This window comes from Erpetoichthys calabaricus, chromosome 17 (genome assembly GCF_900747795.2).
Source record: "Erpetoichthys calabaricus chromosome 17, fErpCal1.3, whole genome shotgun sequence".
Taxonomy (NCBI): Eukaryota; Metazoa; Chordata; class Cladistia; order Polypteriformes; family Polypteridae; genus Erpetoichthys; species Erpetoichthys calabaricus.
Genome location: NC_041410.2, coordinates 23,072,653 through 23,093,255, shown reverse-complemented (window position 1 = coordinate 23,093,255; position 20,603 = coordinate 23,072,653). Strand labels below are relative to the sequence as shown.

The 20,603-nt window shown below is 39.3% G+C and overlaps 1 protein-coding gene across 1 annotated transcript in view; it reads right to left on the bottom strand.

Moving 5' to 3' along the window:
- Positions 1 to 20,603, bottom strand: part of kcnn4 (potassium intermediate/small conductance calcium-activated channel, subfamily N, member 4) — a 167,773-nt gene that overhangs the window by 87,926 nt on the left and 59,244 nt on the right. The window lies entirely within an intron of this gene.

Genomic DNA, 20,603 nt, shown 5'->3' with positions numbered 1-20,603 from the left:
ATGTGGAAAAAGCTAATCATTTACTGGTCGCTACAGTTTTGCGATTAATCCTTAGGCTGGTGGTGTTAACACCACTTCAGAATTTTTCCACCGTAGTCATCCGCCTACAAGGGCCATGCATGCTATGTCATATTCGTTTTCAGTCGTTTTAGTGTGGACAGAGGTACTTTCATAAACAACGTGAAGACGCTAGTGTGGGTGGAGATCATTTTCATTTAAAATTGTTGTTTTTCAGTGTGTCAGTGGTAATTTCAGCCCTCAGATACTCGATCGTGTCATTAAACCCTAGGGTTGTGTTCCCTTTGGTGATTTCAGGCCTCGGACACTCTGTCATTTCATTGAGCAGTTAACCCCTCAGTGATTTCAATCCAAAAAAATGCCCTAATATTTTATAGACAGTCATTTGAGTGTCAAAAAACACAACCTGCACCCCCCCCACCCCGTGACGCCACTATGTACATATGTATATGCTACATATGAATTAAGTCATTAGCTCCCCAAGATCAGAAAACAGGAAGTACATTATTTAAACAAAGGGATGAGTGATCTCTCTTAGCATCTAACACCCAAACCCAGAATAATACCAAATAAGCCAAAGTAGCTAACAACATTATTCTTATCTATATATATAAAATCCCTATGTACGTCCAGGTGTCCGTGTGTGGGTGTCTTCTGATGAAGTGCGCATGCGCGGGGCACGGTGCGATGCACGATATTACTGTCAGAGAAAGTTAGAGGCGTTTTACGGAAATACAAACCAGTATTACTGAGAGAGGAAATTAAAGGTACACGATACAGTGACGCATATTACAGCCACATACAAGCCAGTATTACTGTCAGAGGAGATTAAAGGCATATTACCGACGCGCACGCCTGTATTACCGCCAGAGAAAATTAAAGGTATATTACGGACGTACAAGCCAGCGGACGTACAAGACGGTATCCTTCAATAAGGGTGCGCACAAAAAGGCGAGCCTCAAAAGGGCGACCTCAATTGGGCGCAGCGAATAAAGGCGCGCGTAAATAAAGATCTGCACCTTTGTTGCTCTTCACATATTCCAGAGACATTTGAACTAAATTATCTACGAACGCCTTTATTCGCCGCGCTCAATTGAGGTTGCCCTTTTGAAGCTCGCCATTTTGTGCGCGCCCTTATTGAATAGAGCCGTGCAAGACAGTATTACTGTCACAGAAAATTAAAGACACACAATACATGGCGGCAGCCCACGAAGAACGGTCAGCTCAGCAAGTAAACATCAACAAAAGAAAGGCTGAAAGAAAGAAAAATACGACCAACAAAAAGAATGAGGTCAAAGTCCCTTGCCATTTAATATAGACTGTTCCTACTAATGTTTATGCACTACTGTTCTAGCGCCCGTTATTGTAATGGGCTAAATGACTAGTTATTAAATAAAATATAAGAAGAAATTAACAATGACATACTAAAACACAACATATAAGGGCATCATGACAAAACACTTGTAATGTCGTTAAGCCTTCCCAAGCCAGATCTTCTGTCCCTGTCCTCTACTAGATGGTTGGTCAGTGTATTAAAGAAGCATCTGAAGACTGATCATTTGGGAATAACTTCCTAAGTGCTTGTGGTTTTGTTGCTTAGGTTCTTTTTGAAGTTATTGTAAATTTAACTAATCTTGTGCTTTAATTGGTTTAATGGTTGGTTACTTATTAGAGCAAGAACATCTTCAACTTGTTTTGGTCAATTTATGTAACCTAGTCTTGTAGCACTTGCTTCAGGACAGATCTCTAATTGATGCTGAGTTGAGTATATTGAAATTATTTTTAAATCAATTTGGATAATAAATGTTAATGAACATTTCTATGTAGTCATAGAGGATTCACCCATATCCTGGTACCATGAATCAAACACCAATTCTGTGGTTTACCTCCCAACCCCTTCTTGACTCAGGCCTCCCCTCCTCCTGACTTTACTCTCATAGCTCTTCTGAGAAGGACATGGTGTTATCCCACATCCCATGGGTATTTCTGGCCAGGCCCTAGAATCACATTCAGGCTCAGGGGTGGCTCTGCATTTATGCCAAAGTTACCAGGTTAGAGCCCCCTCTGTTGCTGTTTGATATTCCTATACCCCTGAAACTTCTGAAAACCATAAAGTTTCAGGTCTCCCCAGCACCTCTTAGGCCCCACTTGGTTCCTGCAGGAAAGAATGTCTATTGGTTCATCTGTGTTTCTTTCTCTAGCGTTTTCTGACTCTGCTCCATCTCCTAGACAAGGATCAGTAAATGCTGTTGGCCTACTTTCACCCAGGTCTCGCTTCTGTTTGATAAAGTAGTTGCTCCTCCCTGTGTCTCTATTAGGGCATCCTGCACACACATAAGACATACATGTACCACCTCTTGGCAGCACAAATACTGACGTGTTGACTTGAGTTGTCACTACCAGTCTGTGTTCTTTCTTTATTGACAGTGGGTTACATGGCCGTGTCCTTGTCCAACATTAGTTTACTGTTTCAATCCCATTTCTGATCATGTTCCCCCATTATACTCACACACTCACATCTACCGCCCAGGATATAACATATCCACACACACACGCTTTCCATAAATGTCATACACACCCAATTACCCATTCTAAACTCTTTGAGCCTCGGCTACTATGTCAGCACATTTTTGTACAAAATCAGAATTGCTCATTCAGTCCACCTGGCATATCTAGTTAGTTAGTTAGTATCTCCATGGCCCCAGCAGTTCCTCCAATCATTATTTTAAGCTGAAACAATCAATGTGCCCTCTGTTGTGATTTTTCTACTGCCTGGCCATATTCAAACAATAGAAGCCACCTGTATCACTTGGGATGAGTGGCTTCACTTGGGATGATGGTTTGGTTGGTGTAAGCCTCATGAGTCTAAGAGCTGCTCATCCAGGTTCTCCAAAGTTTCCATCTTACTGGTAGTAAGCCAGCCCATGGACAGCATGCCCCACAACAGCCTACTAGTTACTGATTTACCCAGAGTTGTACAGCTGTGATCTAAAGACATGGACTGAGTTGAAATGGAGTCACCCAATTCAAAAAACCTTGAGCCAGCATTGCAGCAGCTTGAGGCTGTGATTGCTTAAGAGAGAAATGAAAGAGAAGGGTGTATCCTGTTTATGCAACTGAGAGTTCAAATGAAAAATAAATGAAGAAGATGACTGCTTTTTTTTATAAACCACACAGAAGATGACGATAAATCTTGTGATTTATTTCACCCAACCCCAGTTCTTCAACACAGAAGGAGGCAATGGTTTCAGTTTTAACCACATCACATTGCTTAGCAGAATCATCAACAATTTATAAAGAAAATGTGGGAAACAACATTAAAAACACCCTCTAGGTCCCAGGTATTCAAGCAAAACTTTAAACTCCTTTTGTAATATTTTTCCCCATTAATGACACACTTACAAGCAACTAATGGCTCCATGCGACCTTTATAAACAGCACCCTAGGGTAGAGTGCAGTACTGAAACTGATGAGGGTGCTCTTCAGTGGTACTCCTCACCCTCCACATTGCTTAGTGTCTGTGCTCCGCCAAATACTTTTTAAGCCTTTAATACACAGGAAACATAGCAGCTCAGTTGGATCCCTCATAAATACAGCAGAATGCAACACATCACATCACATCGGACTCGTTATTCTGAGAAGCATATGAAGGGGCACAATGGCTGCTTGTTTTTATTCCAAGCCATATTTACCCATAGTTCTGACTATGTCACGTTTCAGATGCCCATAGTCATTTTTGGTTGAACTTCTGTCAGTTTTACAAAGTGCAACTGTCCCTTTAAATTTTAGGGTGTGTTTCTCAATGTCCAATGTTAATGTTATTCACCTCTGGGAGCTCCTGATATATATATATATATATATATATATATATATATATATATATATATATATATATATATATATATATATATATATATATATATATATATATTGGGTTGGCACCCTGCCCGGGATTGGTTCCCTGCCTTGTGCCCTGTGTTGGCTGGGATTGGCTCCAGCAGACCCCCGTGACCCTGTGTTTGGATTCAGCGGGTTGGAGAATGGATGGATGGATGGATATATATATATTTATATAGGCGGCACGGTGGTTAGGAGACCTAGGTTCACTTCACGGGTCCTCCCTGCGTGGAGTTTGCATGTTCTCCCCGTGTCTGCATGGGTTTCCTCTCTGGGCGCTCTGGTTTCCTCCCACCTAACCAAAGACATGCAGGTTAGGTGGATTGACGATTCTAAATTGGCCCTAGTGTGTGCTTGGTGTGTTTGTGTGTGTCCCGCGGTGGGTTGGCACCCTGCCCGGGATTGGTTCCTGCCTTGTGCTCTGTGTTGGCTGGGTTTGGCTCCAGCAGACCCCTGTGACCCTGTAGTTAGGATTCAGCGGGTTGGAAAATGGATGGATGGATGGATGGATATATATATCCAGCAGCAACATACTGATACAAAAAAAACAATATTAAATTAAAGATGTCAAACTGTCCACCTCCATGCCTACAATAGAGCCTGCCTTCCTCACCAGTTTGTCCAGGCATGAGGCGTCCCTCTTCTTTATGCTGCCTCCCCAGCACACCACTGCGTAGAAGAGGGCATTCACCACAACTGTCTGATAGAACATATGCAGCATCTTATTGCAGATGTTGAAGGACACCAGCCTTCTAAGGAGGTATAGCCAGCTCTGTCCTCTCTTGCACAGAGAATCAGTATTGGCAGTCCAGTCTAATTTATTATCCAGATGCACTCCCAGGTATTTATAGGTCTGCACCCTCTGCACACAGTCACCTCTGATGATGATGATGATGATGATAGTTTGACTAAAATAATACACACACACATACACACACAACTGGCATGCAATTTCCAAGAAATATGTTAATAGGAAAAAAATATAATGTATAGGTATATTAAACAGTATCTATTTACAGAAAAAATTCAATTAATGTACATAAGAGTTAGTTAAGCCAAAATTTTCAACAAATTTGTCTAACAAATGTATTTTTCTCTCATAATATCAATCAAGTTAATTAAAAACAAAGTGCAGGATCAAAATAAGAGTCAGATTTAGTAATCCATTTCTCTATGCCTACTTAAATTACTATAACAGGTCCACTTATCTAGGTCCCTGTATCAAAAATGTCTTCCAAAATCAGTCCCGTTTGTCCACAGTTCATCTAGTTGTTTCTTCCTCTCAGCTTGCCACTCGTAAATTGGCAGAGAAAAAAAAACACAGCCTTTATGCATAGCAAGTAAAGTTGTCTTTGAGAATTACAGTAAAATAAAAAATTTTCATGTAATGTATTCATAAAGATGTATTCCCTTTATATAAAGAATTGTTTTCATCGTCCTCTGTCTGACTGTTTTTTGTTTTTTTAACTTTTTTCCATAGCATGCATATCCAGCCTCACTTACTTTACTCAGCGATGCCACATTTAGGAGGAGAGAAAGCTTTAGATTTGTCAAAAAATTCAATCAACATTTTCGATGGATCTCAATGTTTTAGGGTCCCCTCATACCAAAAACATTGATATCTTGATGATGGGTGTGTGTCTGTATGTGTGTCACAGTTTCTTGAGGATGGTCTAGAGCTGAAAAGGCTGGACGGAAGAATACCAAACTCTAAACTTAGGACTCTTATGAGGTGACGATGTGCTGATTAATTTTTGAGCCAAATCATGCAGGAGAATGAGGCACTCTAGAGGAATCCTCAAATACCGTAATTCTGCAATTAATTAGGAATTGTTCTTGTCAATTGCTATCGTAGTGACATAAATTATAATCAGAAAATTCAACATCGGAGCGGTAAATAATTACTGAAATGTTATAAAATAGTTTAGGTAAATTGGTTCCTAGGGTGCAAAGACGGTCTCATTCGAATTTTTATTTTTTTGCACTTACTGATTGGACTTTACTCAGTCAAGATAAGCCAGTGATAAGGGTACAAAAAGTTCGGTAATATTTGCTTCATTAAAGGTTGCCAGAATAATTTGAGGAAAACAAGCCGTCCTTGTACAAAGAATGTTTTGACCACAACACATCACACGGGTGAGAGTCAGCATCTTTTAATCATCACCCACCACTGTTTCTGGCGAGGACCACCACCTATGACTGAAGACACTGAAGCCAACAAAGAAACCATATGTCTGCTGTCTCTACATGATGGAAAAGAAACCAACAGGGGACAACTTCTATCTGAAAAAGATGCCCCTGTTTAAATGAAATACACAGTCCGAGGACAAGAACAGGTATGAAGGGTTAGGGTTGTTTCATTGGTTTGCTGGCTTTGCACTATTCAGCAAACACTTGGTCAGCTTATTGTTATACTCGTCATGGATTGATGAGTGCAGGGGTCTGCTGTGTCGGCCATGGAGGGCCTTTGTGGCTGCAAGTATTTGTTGTAACCTGATTGCTTGATTAGAAACAAATCCAATGGTAATAACAGATCTTGTTTAATGTTATGCCTTGTGAGTGTTTTCATTCTGTCATGTCAGGTCATTGTTGCAGTGCAGATTTTTTTCTTTCTTTTAAGAATGTCATCTGAATGATTTCTGTGGCCTGCAGTGGATGAGTAGTTCTCAGTTCTTCAAATTCTCTTCGGTTTCATTTTAAGAATTTTATTAACCAGATAATTCACAGTGAATAACCACAGGCGTAAGTGGAAACAATTAAGATGAGAAACCGCTGCTTCCTTTGTAATTTACATCTTATGGCTAATAAGGAGTAAATAAATCAGTAAATTTAGTTGTTTATGGCTAAAATAAGAAATTAAATGTGGGGAATCTTAACAAGCAAGGTGACTAAAATGAAGCATGAAAATGTTGCTTGAGCAGTAAGTGCTTCGACAGCAATAAGTGACTCCTCATTAAGAAACTGGGTTAAAACAACAACCTGCCACTGCAGCCCTGCAGGACTGAATGTGCAGACCCCTGGATTAGGGTGTTGAATGATATGTTTGCCATTTACTGCCTGAATATTGATTTGCGTTTCATAACACTGATGTCAGTGTCAGTCTTAAGTATTTGATGCTGAGGATCCTTTAACGCTGCACTTTGGTGTTTGTACTGTTTGTGACACATTCCTGGATTAAGACCCCCCACATGTCCCTGGGTGACTTAGCTCCTTAACAGAGAGCTGATCATACTTTTAGCAATGTACGGTGCAGACACGCGGTTATTAAATATAAGCAAAGTATTTCCCACTCTTGCTTTTGGTACATGGAGACTCAATCGCTTAATCGAGCAGGTCAGGGAAGTTCTCCTTTGTCATCTTGGCATGCGAAGACTCAATCGTTTCATTAGGCAAGGTGGTGCCCTTGGTCATTTCGTCATGCAGAACAGAGACTCGATTGTTTCATTTTGGGTAAACTGGTGAAGACACCGTGTCATCACAAGCCCCTGGGCATGCACCCAGAATGGCCTCATGGTAGATCTGTCCCTGGATAGGTTGTCGTGGTTTTGTGCCATTTTTGTCAATGTCAATGTCAATTTATTTATATAGCACATTTAAAACAACATATGAATGCTGTGGCCAAAGTGCTTTACAATAATAGAAGAAAAAAACATACAATTAACATAAATAGAGATAAAATAACTGAACATAAATAAAATAAATAATAAATAGAAGTAATGTTACATAATCACAATGAGGAAACCATCAGTATTACTGAAGGTCACGGAAAACAAGTGAATAGAAATGAGTCTTTAATGTTTTAAACAGTTCAGTTGTAGACGACTCCTTTATGTGATGAGGTAAAGAGTTCCACAGGTGAGGAGCAGCAGCTGCCAAAGCCCTGTCTGTCCCCCTTAGTTTTACACTTGGTACGAGGGACAACAAGAGACAACTGACCAGAAGATCTAAGCACTCTAGATGGCTAGCACACAATTCAGATAAATAGTCAGGAGCAAGCCCATGTAAAGATTTAAAAACTAGCAACAAGATTTTAAAATCAATTCAAAAACTGACAGGCAGCCATTGTAAAGAAGCTAATATTGGAGAAACAGAATCAGACTTTCTTGCCCCAACCAGAAAGCGAGCAGCAGCATTCTGGACCAACTGTAACCTGCGTATCAGGGATTTGCTAATCCCAGAATACAGCGAGTTGCAGTAATCAAGGCAAGAAAAGATAAGCGCATGAGTAGCTATCTCAAGATCCCTAGAAGATAAAAAGGCTTGATCTTACCTAATAGACAAAGCTGGTAAAAATCAACTCTTGACTACAGAATTAATCTGTTTCTCAAAAGAGAGGTTACTGTCAAAGATAACACCAAGATTGCAGACTTGAGGTTTGCAAAAGACAGAGAAAGAGCTTAGAAGTCCAAGACCAATTTGGGCTTTAGCTGATGGACTCACTATAAGCACCTCTGTTTTATTTTGATTCAGATCAAGAAAATTATTAGCCATCCAGGATCTCAGTTCAGACAGACAGTTGTGCAGTTGATTTGTTGTAGAGTTGCAGACGGGAATATAAACCTGTGTATCATCAGCATAGCAGTGAAAAGAAATGTTACATTTCCTAAAAATCGCTCCAATAGGGTGAAGGTATATGGAGAATAAAATAGGACCCAAAATGGATCCCTGAGGAACACCACATTTAAGAGGAGCAGTAGACGAAAAAGAGGAATTTAAAGTCACTGAAAAGTGTCTACCAATTAGATATGACCTGAACCAGTTAAGAGCAGACCCTTTAAGCCCAACAAGATGTTTAAGCCGCAACAGTAATGTCTCATGGTCAATAGTGTCAAAGGCAGTGGACAGGTCAAGGAGGACAAGGACTGCAGCGCCACCTGAGTCAGTAATAATAGAGATGTCACTGAATACTTTAAGGAGGGCCATCTCAACACCATGATAACACCTAAAGCCAGATTGGTAGATCTCAAATAAATTATTGGAGTTAAGGTCATCAACCAATTTTTGGCTGGCTTTCTAAAGCTACACATGCAGTGGCTCTCCCTCACTCCTTCTTATGAGGTTTACTCACTGTCATTCAATTCAGTTTAATATCTTCATAATATGGTTGCATATTCATACTTGCTTGTGTGAATATTGTGTTGCTCTGCCAATATACTGTATCCATGGTATAGAACAGATGTTCAGGACTGCATATCTGGCCAGCTTATATTCACACAGTAAGACAGCACCTAAGTGAGAAGCTTTGGAGTGAAAGAAAAAATTAGGACCTCCACTTCATTTGTACCTTAATGCAGGAGGGTGGAAAAGAGATGGGGATCAATCCTCCTCTTTGACCAGGCTGTCCAAGAGGGAGTAGTCACTAAACAGGCTGTGGATGAACCCTTCACAGTCCTGGATCAACATCCTTGACATTTCCAACACAAAGTTGTCACTAGCAATCCAAAACACATCCCTCATGCCACACATATGGCACCAAGTCCCTTGGGTCATCATGTGTGTGTTAAAGGGTGACTCCATAGCTGTAGTGCACTTACTGTATATGGAACTGTTCTTTCTTGTTATTAATTTCTTTTTTTTTTTTTTTTTTTTAATATTTTTATTTTATTAATTTTCATTGTAATCATTCCATACAAACAGATCAATTTATAACCCAACAAATTTGAAGACAAATCAAACCCCACCCCTGAGAAGGAGAGCTTAGCTAAAGGAAAATTGCTTTAAGCTTTTTAATAAGGCAACATTAGACAAAAGAAGGGGAGAAGTAAATATCTATATAAATAAGAGATGGAGAAGGGAGTTAAATGCAATAATAGTTAATTCTCTTATTCTAAAATAATATTGATTAAATCCTGCCAAGTTTTGAAAAAATTTTGTACAGATCCTCTAACTGAAAATTTGATTTTTTCCAATTTCAAATAATATAAAACATCAGTTTCCCACTGACTTATAAGAGGAGAATTAGGATTCTTCCAATTTAACAAAATAAGTCTGCGTGCCAAGAGTGTAGTGAATGCAATCACCGTTTGTTTGTCCTTCTCCAATTCAAGTCCATCTGGAAGGACACCAAACACAGCTGTTAGTGGGTTAGGAGGTATTGTGATACTAAGGCTGTCTGAGAGGCACTTAAAAATTTTTGTCCAAAATGATGTTAGTTTGGTGCAGGCCCAGAACATGTGACCCAGTGAGGCAGGAGCTTGGTTGCAGCGCTCGCAGGTTGGATCCTGGCCTGGAAACATTTTGGACAGTTTTAAGCGAGACAGATGAGCTCGATATATAATTTTTAGTTGAAGTTGTTATTAATTTCTGTGGTTGTCTATGTCTAGGCAGGGGTGCAAAGATACAGAGCTGGTCTGTGGGATAGAACATCTAAAAAACTTCATCTGTTTTCATTCGGAAATGTTGAGAGGAACCAACACCACAGGACACCATCGAAAATGATTGCTTCTACTGGAGAAAATGGATTTCTAAGTCCATCTAGATTTTAGACAATAACTGTTGCCACGGCACACCCACTCCAATCAGAGATATTAAACCTCAAGGCCTCAGGGTGAGTTACCTAAGGCAACAGACTCTGTTAGAACCTCAACTGTAAGCAACACAGAGGTGCTCACATTCTTCCACTAGGTGGAGACATTTTCCACTCACCTGGGGAGAGCAACTCGCAGTTTGTATTGTAATGGATGGCCCATGGGGAACCTTCTCTGCAAGGGGGTCTCACGTAGTACAGGACAGGAACTGGGCCATGGGACACTATAGTGGACTGCACATTAGCCATGGGGATAGTACCAGAGTCACTGGGTCACCAATAGGGGGCACTCTGTCCACTATGATAGATGATGGGCAAACCAAATTGGACCCCTGGAATCAAAAATGCTGCCCAGAATTTGATCATTTTTAAGATAAATTAATTGACCTATACTTTTCCTCAGTTTTTGTTTTGCCAACTCATCCTAAATGCTCAACCCAAACACATCCCAAATGTATAAGATCAGCAGCACCTTTCTGACTGATGGGTTGGAAAATGTTCCCAGCACTGTGCATGTGGAGGGTCTCACGAGTACTCTTGAATGTGAATAAGTTTTTACCCCCAAGCTGTCAGACTCCTTAACACCATGCTGCCACCTGGGATCTTCCATACGGCCTCAACCACCTCTAAAAACAGAATTTTTATACATGTGAGCCACTGTCCTGCAAAGACGAGTGTGCAAGTAGAAAAGAACTGAAAATCTCATACTGATCTTTAAGGATTTTGACACTCTTGATATCTTTCTGCTGTGAAACATTCTGACCTGTCAATGTTTATACACGTCTTAAACAACTATTATCATACACTAATAATTTCTCTATTATCTATATCTATTATTTATTATTTATTATATTACATATCTATTGACTATATTTATGTATCTAGATTGCAAATACCATACATTGCATTAATGTTCATATTGCTAACTACACGTCAATATTGCTGCTCCTTCTTTGTTTTGTCTTTGCACAATGTCTTGTCTTGTTTGTGTTTTAATTTTAAATTTAAATCTTAATTTGAATTCTATTTTTAATTTATTATTTGCACTTCATGTTGTTACACTGTGGACCCTGAGTTTCACAATTTCATCTGTCTGTATACTTGTACATGGTTGAGATGACAATAAATTTCACTTTGACTTTGAACTGCTCAGCGGTCCTGTAGCTCCCAGCCTGCTTTTGTTGCCATAGCAACTTCCCATACACTATGGAATGCTCCGTTCCGTTTTCCTTTCTTTCTCTCATTATTAACAATTGCTGTTATTTTCATTAAGAAAATGTTTTGCCAGAGTGGCTCAAAGGCCAGGCTGCATCCAGGGCCCCTAATCAAGAATCTTATCAATATTAGCACAGCGAGCACAGGAAACTTTGAGTCTGTGATAAATGTGTATCATATCACAACCTGTCTCTTTGGAATTAACTTTTAGGAAATGAACTTTACCGCTCTCTAACTACAGTGATCGAATAAGAGACATTTTGGAATGTCTCAATGACCTTTTCACATTCTGGAATGTGGTTACTGTAAGGCTGAGATGTAAGCTCTTTTGCACCTTCACTTCTTACAATGCGACTCACAGTCGTTCAGAGACCAGTAAGACCATGGCATAGAACTGTGTTTTGGAGGGAATGTCATTAATGCAGTGGAGGCAGCAATATGTGTCACAGCTCTCCACTCCTTCAACTGCCAATAATCCCACAGTTACCTTTGCAAATAATCATTAGGGGCAGAGTGGGTAGGATGCTATGCTACTAAGTGCAACTGGGAGAAGCGTCAAACACCAATAAATGAAAGAAGTAGACCTATAGGCATCAATGTTAAGAAAATCAAAGGCCCACCCAGAGAGCCTCATAATGGTGGTGATGTACTAAGGCAATAAGTAGAGCCGGTGGCGAGACTCCAAGGAGACAGGGAAGCCTAACGTACACTGATTCCAGGAAGCATTGCCATCGCAGGGACATTTATGAAGTTGAGCTTTCAGCGTGAAAACAATTCCTTCTCAAATCTGAGGGTATGCTTTCTGTTTTTTTGCCTTCATTACTCATTTCAAAACTCTTAAAATATTATGCGAATCTACCTTGACTACGTACCATGATTGTAGCTAATGACACTGAAATCCAACTCAAATGATACTTTTTTATAATTTCTTGACCACTAATCAATTCACACTGTGCACTTCATAAGGCCGAGGGGTGGTGCTGTAGTGGGTGCTTTTGCAGCTCCCTACTCCCCTCATTGTGTTTTCTGTAACACACACACACACACACACACACACACACACACACACACACACACACAAGAAAAACAACCTTTGAACTTTGAGACAGGTTCGCTTTCCTGTATACAGGACATTCCCTTACCATAAAGCCGTGCCCATTTTCACTGAAGAACATCTGAGGAGAGTCAAAAGAAGCACTTCAGGGCCTAAACCAAAGTGAAGTATGCAACAAAAATAAGTCTTAATGTCGATCAAGAAACAGCAGACATTTTGTGTCATTTGCCGAATAAAAACAAATACCACAGGCTTTACTTTTTAAAACCAGGCATCTGAGAACAGCAATCCTTTATTTGATAAATCGCAATTTCAGTCTGGTTTTCCCATCAACTCATTGCAACTTGCCCCATTAAGGAAAAAAAGTCCATTTTGAAAATTGAAAACAAAGAAGGTTAAAACAATGTTTCATTGAAGCTAATTCCTACTCTGCTGCAAATATTATTCATTTTGCATTTTGAATGTTGAAATCTTAACTATAAAAACATCATTCATGTCAGTGTCTCAGAAACCCTTGTTGTTTACGTGCCCTTTGCTGGTTGTAAGGTAACAGGATGGTGTACATCATCTTGCTTCACCTATAAAAGATGGGGGCGCACATCTACTGCTTTCCTAATGTTAGATTTTTCTTTAAAAATTCAGTTTTTGTTTGTAGTGTTATTTAAGAAAAAGAAACAAATGACAGTGTTGGGATATGCTACTTCAAACCATTTTTGTTTTTATGCTTCATTTTGATGTGTCTGCATGTTTAACTTACAGCTTGTCCACTCACAATAACTTTCCTCTTCCTTTAGGCTTAATTCTATCTTCTGATTATTCTCATGTGCTTTTGTCTTTTCAGGTACTCACAACATTAATATCCTATTTCATTTATTTTTATTCAGTGTATACATATTACCATTACAACAATGACATTCTGATTGTTGCCATTTTGTTCTTCGGGAGTTCTGTGATTTTGTGATGATTTGGGTACAAGAGGTATGTGCTCCATTGTGTCCTGAGGGACATATTATTGAAGATCATATTGTGATGTTAAGAACTTCTGAACTTTGTGAATAAAAAAGAAAGAATGCATAAATGCCTGAGGAAATCAATTTAGTTCTGAACCTGTTTTTTTTTTTACTTAGCTGTATTTTATTTTTATCAATATGCTGCTGCTGGAGTATGTGAATTTCCCCTTGGGATTAATAAAGTGTCTATCTATCTATCTATCTATCTATCTATCTATCTATCTATCTATCTATCTATCTATCTATCTATCTATCTATCTATCTATCTATCTATCTATCTAATGACTTCAGGTTTAGTATTTCCCTATGAATTCTGGTTACCAGTCTCATCTGTACCAAATTCTGCTTCATCTATTGATTCTTCTGATACACCCTTAAAAGATTGATGCTACTCCCTTAAAACTTTATTCATAAGGACTTGTACAGAAACAGTCACATTGCCATGTAATTTTGTTAGTGTACACATCCCAAGATGAAAAGCAGAAACAGGAAGCATAGCCTGGGGCCAATTCCATGTTCAAATTCAAAATAATTGTCATGTGTACATAGCACAAGTAAATTCTAACTTGCATGTTTCCTTCACTCTGGTGACAGCAATGCTACGTTCTACCTGGGGTACAATCTTTGGCTCTGTTCATTTTGTTAGTGTCATTGAGGATTGAGCTACAGGGGTAGGGCCTCCTTTTGCCTTGGATTACTCAGGTGTGTTGTGTTTGGAGGAACTGCTGGCAGAAGCACAACATTGCCTTCATGTCCTTGCTAAGGCATTGTTTGTTGGTGGGTTTTCAGCTCACTTTGCTTTTGGGTCCCCTCTAGAAACTAAAACCTAGTATAGAACATTGTATGTTCTTGTTATTTTAAATATTGTAACAGTATTGCTGCCTTAAGATATGGCAGTTTCGCTTGGAGTTTTGGATGTGTTCTTTAAGATCAAGTTGCTATGGGATATCCTTAGACTAATTATTTTGGATTTGTGTTTTTGATGTCTCAATTCATAGGTCATTGGAACTGTAAATACACCTTAATGTATTTAATGTTTTATTTGTGGAATTAGGATTTTGAGTTATTATTCGGACCTTTTGGATTTTGTGTTTGGTGTATATCTTTTTTGTTAGCTTTCAGTATGTTTTTCTTGCTAAACTATTTCATTTAGTAGTCTAATTACTTAGAATTTCTTTTTGGTTTTCTGTATACTTTTTATTTTTCTTAATTTTTTTCTTATTTGGTGAAGGTTTTAATGTTAAACTATTTATTATTATTTTGTTAATAAATTGTTATTAAATTACATTTTTATATCATTATTCTGGCCACACCATTTGTGCTTTTTTTGTGATTGGTCACTATTATTTTGTTACTGTCTTTTTGTGGCTGTGGCTTCATTTTTTTTATAATCACAACTGTTGCCAGATATTCTGGTTATATAATGCATTGAGTCATCTTAGTCCACCTACATAAGATGGTGGCACACAGCTTGTGACATCTGTGTTTTGGATCAGATTATTTTTATTCTTTCTTTCTTTCTTTCTTTCTTTATTTCTTTCTTACTTTCTTTCTTTCTTTCTTTCTTTCTTTCTTTCTTTCTTGTGTTAGGAGGAAACTAAAAGGGGTTTCCAAGAAGATTTATTTCTTAGAATCTCTGCTTCATTTCCTTGGCCTTGATTCTTTTTTAGCACATCAGATTTATCGTTTAACATTCTCCGCTTTCTTGGTATTCTTAACATTAGAGCAATCTAGACGAGAACAGGACATTGAGCCCAACAAAGCTCAGCAGTTCTGTTCACTTAATTCCTCTGAAATAACAAGTTGAGTTTTGAGTTTTGAATGTCCCTAAAGTCCTACTGTCTATCCCACTACTTGGTCACTTATGCAATATGTCTATGATTATCTGTGCAAAGAAAAACTTCTTAATGTTTGTGTGAAATTTACCCTTAACAAGTTTCCAACTGTGTCCCTGTATTCTTGATGAATTAATTTTAAAGTATGAGTCTTAGCTCTTTTAATCTTTCTTCATAATTCATCCCCTGTAGCCTTGGAATCAGCCTGGTTGCTCTTCTCTGGACCTTTTCTAGTGCTGCTATGTCCTTTTTGTAGCCCGGAGAGCAAAACTGCACACAGAACTCCAGGTGAAGCCTCACCAGTGTGTTATAAAGCTTAAGCAGAACCTCCTTGGACTTGTACTCCACACAAGAGGGGTGCTATATAACCTGACATTTTGTTAGTCATCTTAATGGCTGCTGAACGCTGTGTGGAGGTTGATAGTGTCAAATCCACTATGACTCCTAAATCCTTCTCAAAAGGTGTACTCTTCCTTTATAAACCTCCCACTTTGTAACTTAAAATTTTTTATTTTCTACGTGTAATACTTTTACCTTCACTGACATTAAATTTCACCTGTCACAAACCAGCCTGTCTGTTCTCCAAGACTCTCTGTGATGATTCAAAGGATTCTTGATTCTCTGCCAATCCACCTAACTTGATATCATCTGCAAACTTAACCAGCTTGTTATTTATAGTCCTATTTAAATCGTTTATGCATATTAAAAATAGCAGCAGCCCCAGCAGTGACCCCTGAAGAACACCACTCTTAATATCACTAATTTCAGAACCTTTGCCTGCCCCTGATTTTGAGTTTGCTCACTCCCTACTTTCCATGCTGCTGGTTGTATTACCTAGCTCTGTTTATCATTTAGATTTTTTTGAGTGTTACCCGAGAGGTATAGTAAATTACAAGTAATGTAATACCAGCAACAGACAAAAAACAATGACACAACAACACACACAGAAGGCATTATACTGTGTATGCAATATACAGAATATGCCAGAACATGCATTTGTCACTACCAGTGGCTGTTGAGTAGTCTTATGACCTGTGGCTGAAAGCTCTCCTTAAATCTACTCGAGCAACTGTTAATGGCCACACAGGATCTGCCAGAACGGAGAAGAATGAAAAGTGACTGTGCTGGATGGCGGAGGTCCTTAACAATATTGTTTGCTTATCTGAGCCTGCTCTTCAGACTACTCACTAACAGGTACAGTAGATAATTCAACAACTTTGCACTTGCTCCAATAATATTGTTTACATGAGTTTTAGGAAACAGCCAAAAGCAAGTCTTGATTTCAGTTTTAAAGAGAAAGTGTTTGCATATTCGTTTTGCCAAAACAGAAACTAAATTAATGTTTCAATTTAATTAGCATTGGCCTGTATACTTAAAACAAAACCAACCTGTGGTTTTCTAATTTGGAGGGGCCTCTTAGTGGTTCTCCAGTATGTAAGGTTTATACGTTTATATGGTTTATAGGGTCATTATTGTACAGAGCACACTGTAATTCTTACTTGCATGCGTTAATTAACATGCAACACGTCGCCACTCTTCGGTGCCATAATTAGTGCCAGGAGCATAATAAAGTGGTATTACTGCATATATGATAGTGTCTAAAACAGAAAGATGATAAAATTGAATTTTTAATAGATTAAGACCTTTGTATCGCTACCTTTTAAGTTTGATTTTCTTATTTTCAGTAGTATTCTCCCATAGCTACATTTTACTATTTCTAAAGTTCCATCTCACTGTTACTCTCCTGTCTTTAGAAGACCTTCATTCTGTATGAGAGGATGTACAACTACAGTTTTTTACACTTTCATATTACGCTATGATTTTCTGCACCTTGCATTGCATTAAAATTTATCAAATGCCTAAAACTCTATTTGTTTTTAGATCTTTTCAGTAGTGACCATCTGTTGTGATGCGAGATTTTGCATATAACTTGACAAATATTTTGCATGTCTTTATTTGTAACTTAGGCAAAGCAATGTAATATTAGTGTTACATTATTGATAATAACAGCAATGGTTTGATGGTTTAAGAACCCCTTAATCCCCCCCCCCCCACCCCTCCCCCCCAAGGACTGAGCCTCTTTGAATTTTACAGCAGGATTTGGGGAAAGTGCCTGAAACAAGTTTGGAAAATGTTTCTCTGAAGTCTCTCAACTCCCACACAAAGCCAGACTGCCTAACTGCCAAGCTTTACCTTAACATATGGTTTTGGGGGATGGCAGGTGTTAAGGTGTTCTATCCCCCCATTGGTCTGAAGTATGGCGTTTGGGACTGGCTTGTATCAGAAGCCTTTAAGTACTATGACGTCCTATTGGCTGTAGGGGTTGGACAGAACATCTATAAATTTGCTCACTTCCTCACTCTCTCTCTCTCTCTTACCAACTGATGAAGGAGCAGCTCACACACACCATGTACTGAAAAAGACAACACAACGAAGAGCACAGCTCGGTAGCCATATTGAGACAGGCATGTGGCCTGTTCTGAAGAAAGCTGACCACAAATGATGCCTTAACTAGAGACATTTTAAGTAACTAACAAGTCTATGTGCCGCCTGAAACTACACATCACCATTTATCAGGTTGTATGCTTGCCAATATTCAAATGTACTTTGTATATTGTTATTATTTATGAATATTATCAATAATACATTGTTTAAATTGTAACTTAACTCCTGCTTGTCTTTTACTACACCTAATTGCCTGAGGTTATAGATGTAGGAGGGAAGGTGGGGAGACGTTATAGACTATAATACCTTATAAACAGTGGTAAGTCTGGGAGATTTGAGGCGTTCTGACAAAGGCTACATATTAATAATACAAACAGAGGAAAGTATAGTAATACAGTGATCCCTCGCTATATCGCGCTTCGCCTTTCGCGGCTTCACTCCATCGCGGATTTTATATGTAAGCATATTTAAATATATATCGCGGATTTTTCGCTGCTTCGCGGGTTTCTGCGGACAATGGGTCTTTTAATTTCTGGTACATGCTTCCTCAGTTGGTTTGCCCAGTTGATTTCATACAAGGGACGCTATTGGCAGATGGCTGAGAAGCTACCCAACTTACTTTCTCTCTCTCTCTTGCGCTGACGTAGGGGGGTGTGAGCAGGGGGGCTGTGTGCAGCTGCTTCCTGAAGGACATGCTGCACGGTGCTTCGCATACTTAAAAGCTCAAAGGGCACGTATTGATTTCTGACTTTGTTTTTCTGTGGCTCTCTCTCTCTCTCTTTGTCTGCTCCTGACAGAGGGTGTGTGAGCTGCCGCCTTCAACAGCTTTGTACCTGCGGTGCTTCGCATACTTAAAAGCCAAAAAGCACTATTGATTTTTTTTTTGACTGCTTGCTTTGCACTCCTTTGAAGAGGAAGATATGTTTGCATTCTTTTAATTGTGAGACAGAACTGTCATCTCTGTCTTGTCATGGAGCACAGTTTAAACTTTTGAAAAAGAGACAAATGTTTGTTTGCAGTGTTTGAATAACGTTCCTGTCTCTCTACAACCCCCTGTGTTTCTGCGCAAATCTGTGACCCAAGCATGACATTCTAAAAATAACCATATAAACATATGGTTTCTACTTCGCGGATTTTCCTATTTCGCGGGTGGCTCTGGAACGCAACCCCCGCGATGGAGGAGGGATTACTGTATATTACTCTACCAAAACAAAACACCATCACTAGTTTCAAAGTCTTCCTCATTTATAAATGTAATTTTTAGAGTTAAAGCCCAGGCACATCAAGTGACTGGCTGTATGTCACGGTGGTGGGGGATTTAACCAGCTGCCTTGTGGTTTATGGTCCAACACCTTAGCCACAAGGCCACCCTGACAGATAGCAGCGTGTGTGTGATTTGTTTTTTTTTTTTTGTGTGTAACTTTGTGGTCTGCATGATGCTTTTTCATGTTTTCAATGTGTCCCCTTATATCTTATTACATTCCTTTTGATCTAACTTGATTTCTTTCATTATTTTCACTTAATCCTGGCAAAATGTTGTTCTGTTTGTTTATTTGTTTTCATACAGAGCTGAAAATTGTACCTTGAGCCTCAGCCACAAGGTCAGGTCAGGTTGGGGAGCATGCACTTGTACACCGTGTTGCTGCACCCACCCCACGACGAAACAGCTTGGGATCCTGGTTGGCAACCCCCCAGGCAGACACACAATCCAGCCCCACCCTCCATAAATGAACATCTATCTGCCGCAGCCAGGTGTTACATGGGCATCCCAACAATAATGAGGATCCTGTGAGCCGGATAACCTTTTTGGAATCGCGCCACATGGCAATAGTGCCATAACTGATGCTCCCTCACAATGTAGGTAATGTGCCTCATTTGGGACTCCGTGAGTAACTGCTCAATTGACTCAAAGTCAAACCAGCTATACCTAAGGATTCTCTGAAGAGACACAGTACTGAAGGAGTTCAGTCTTCGTCTCAGGTCACTAGATAGAGTCCATGTTTTGCAAACATATAGCAAGACGGGAAGCACGAAGACTCGAAAGACTTGGACCTTCATCCTTAAGATGAAGCATTAAGAGACATAAATGTCACTGCCAAGGTAAGTAAACCTCTCCACAAGGTCAACACTCTCTCCAGAGACAGACACACTGCTGATGGATGTGCCGAAGAGGTCATTAGAGGCCTGGATGTTGGTTTTTATCCAGGACACTCACAAGCCCAGACATTCAGATCCCTTTCTCAGTCTCTCGAGAGCCTCGATCAGAGCCTCCATTGACATCTCAAAGATCACAGCATTGTCGGCAAAGTCAAGATCAGTGAATCTTACTTCTCTTTGCATTTACTGACATTAAATTTTATCTGCTACAACTTTGCCTGAGTCTGAATGCTCTACAAGTCCCTCTGTAATGTTTCAACAGATTCTACATTATCTACCCATCTACTTAGCTTGGCATCATCTGTAAACTTAACCAGCTTGTTATTTCTATTCCTACCCAAATCTATACTAATAAAAGGCAAAGCCCTCACTGACTCACTCACTCACTCACTGACTGACTGACTCACTCATCACTAATTCTCCAACTTCCCGTGTAGGTGGAAGGC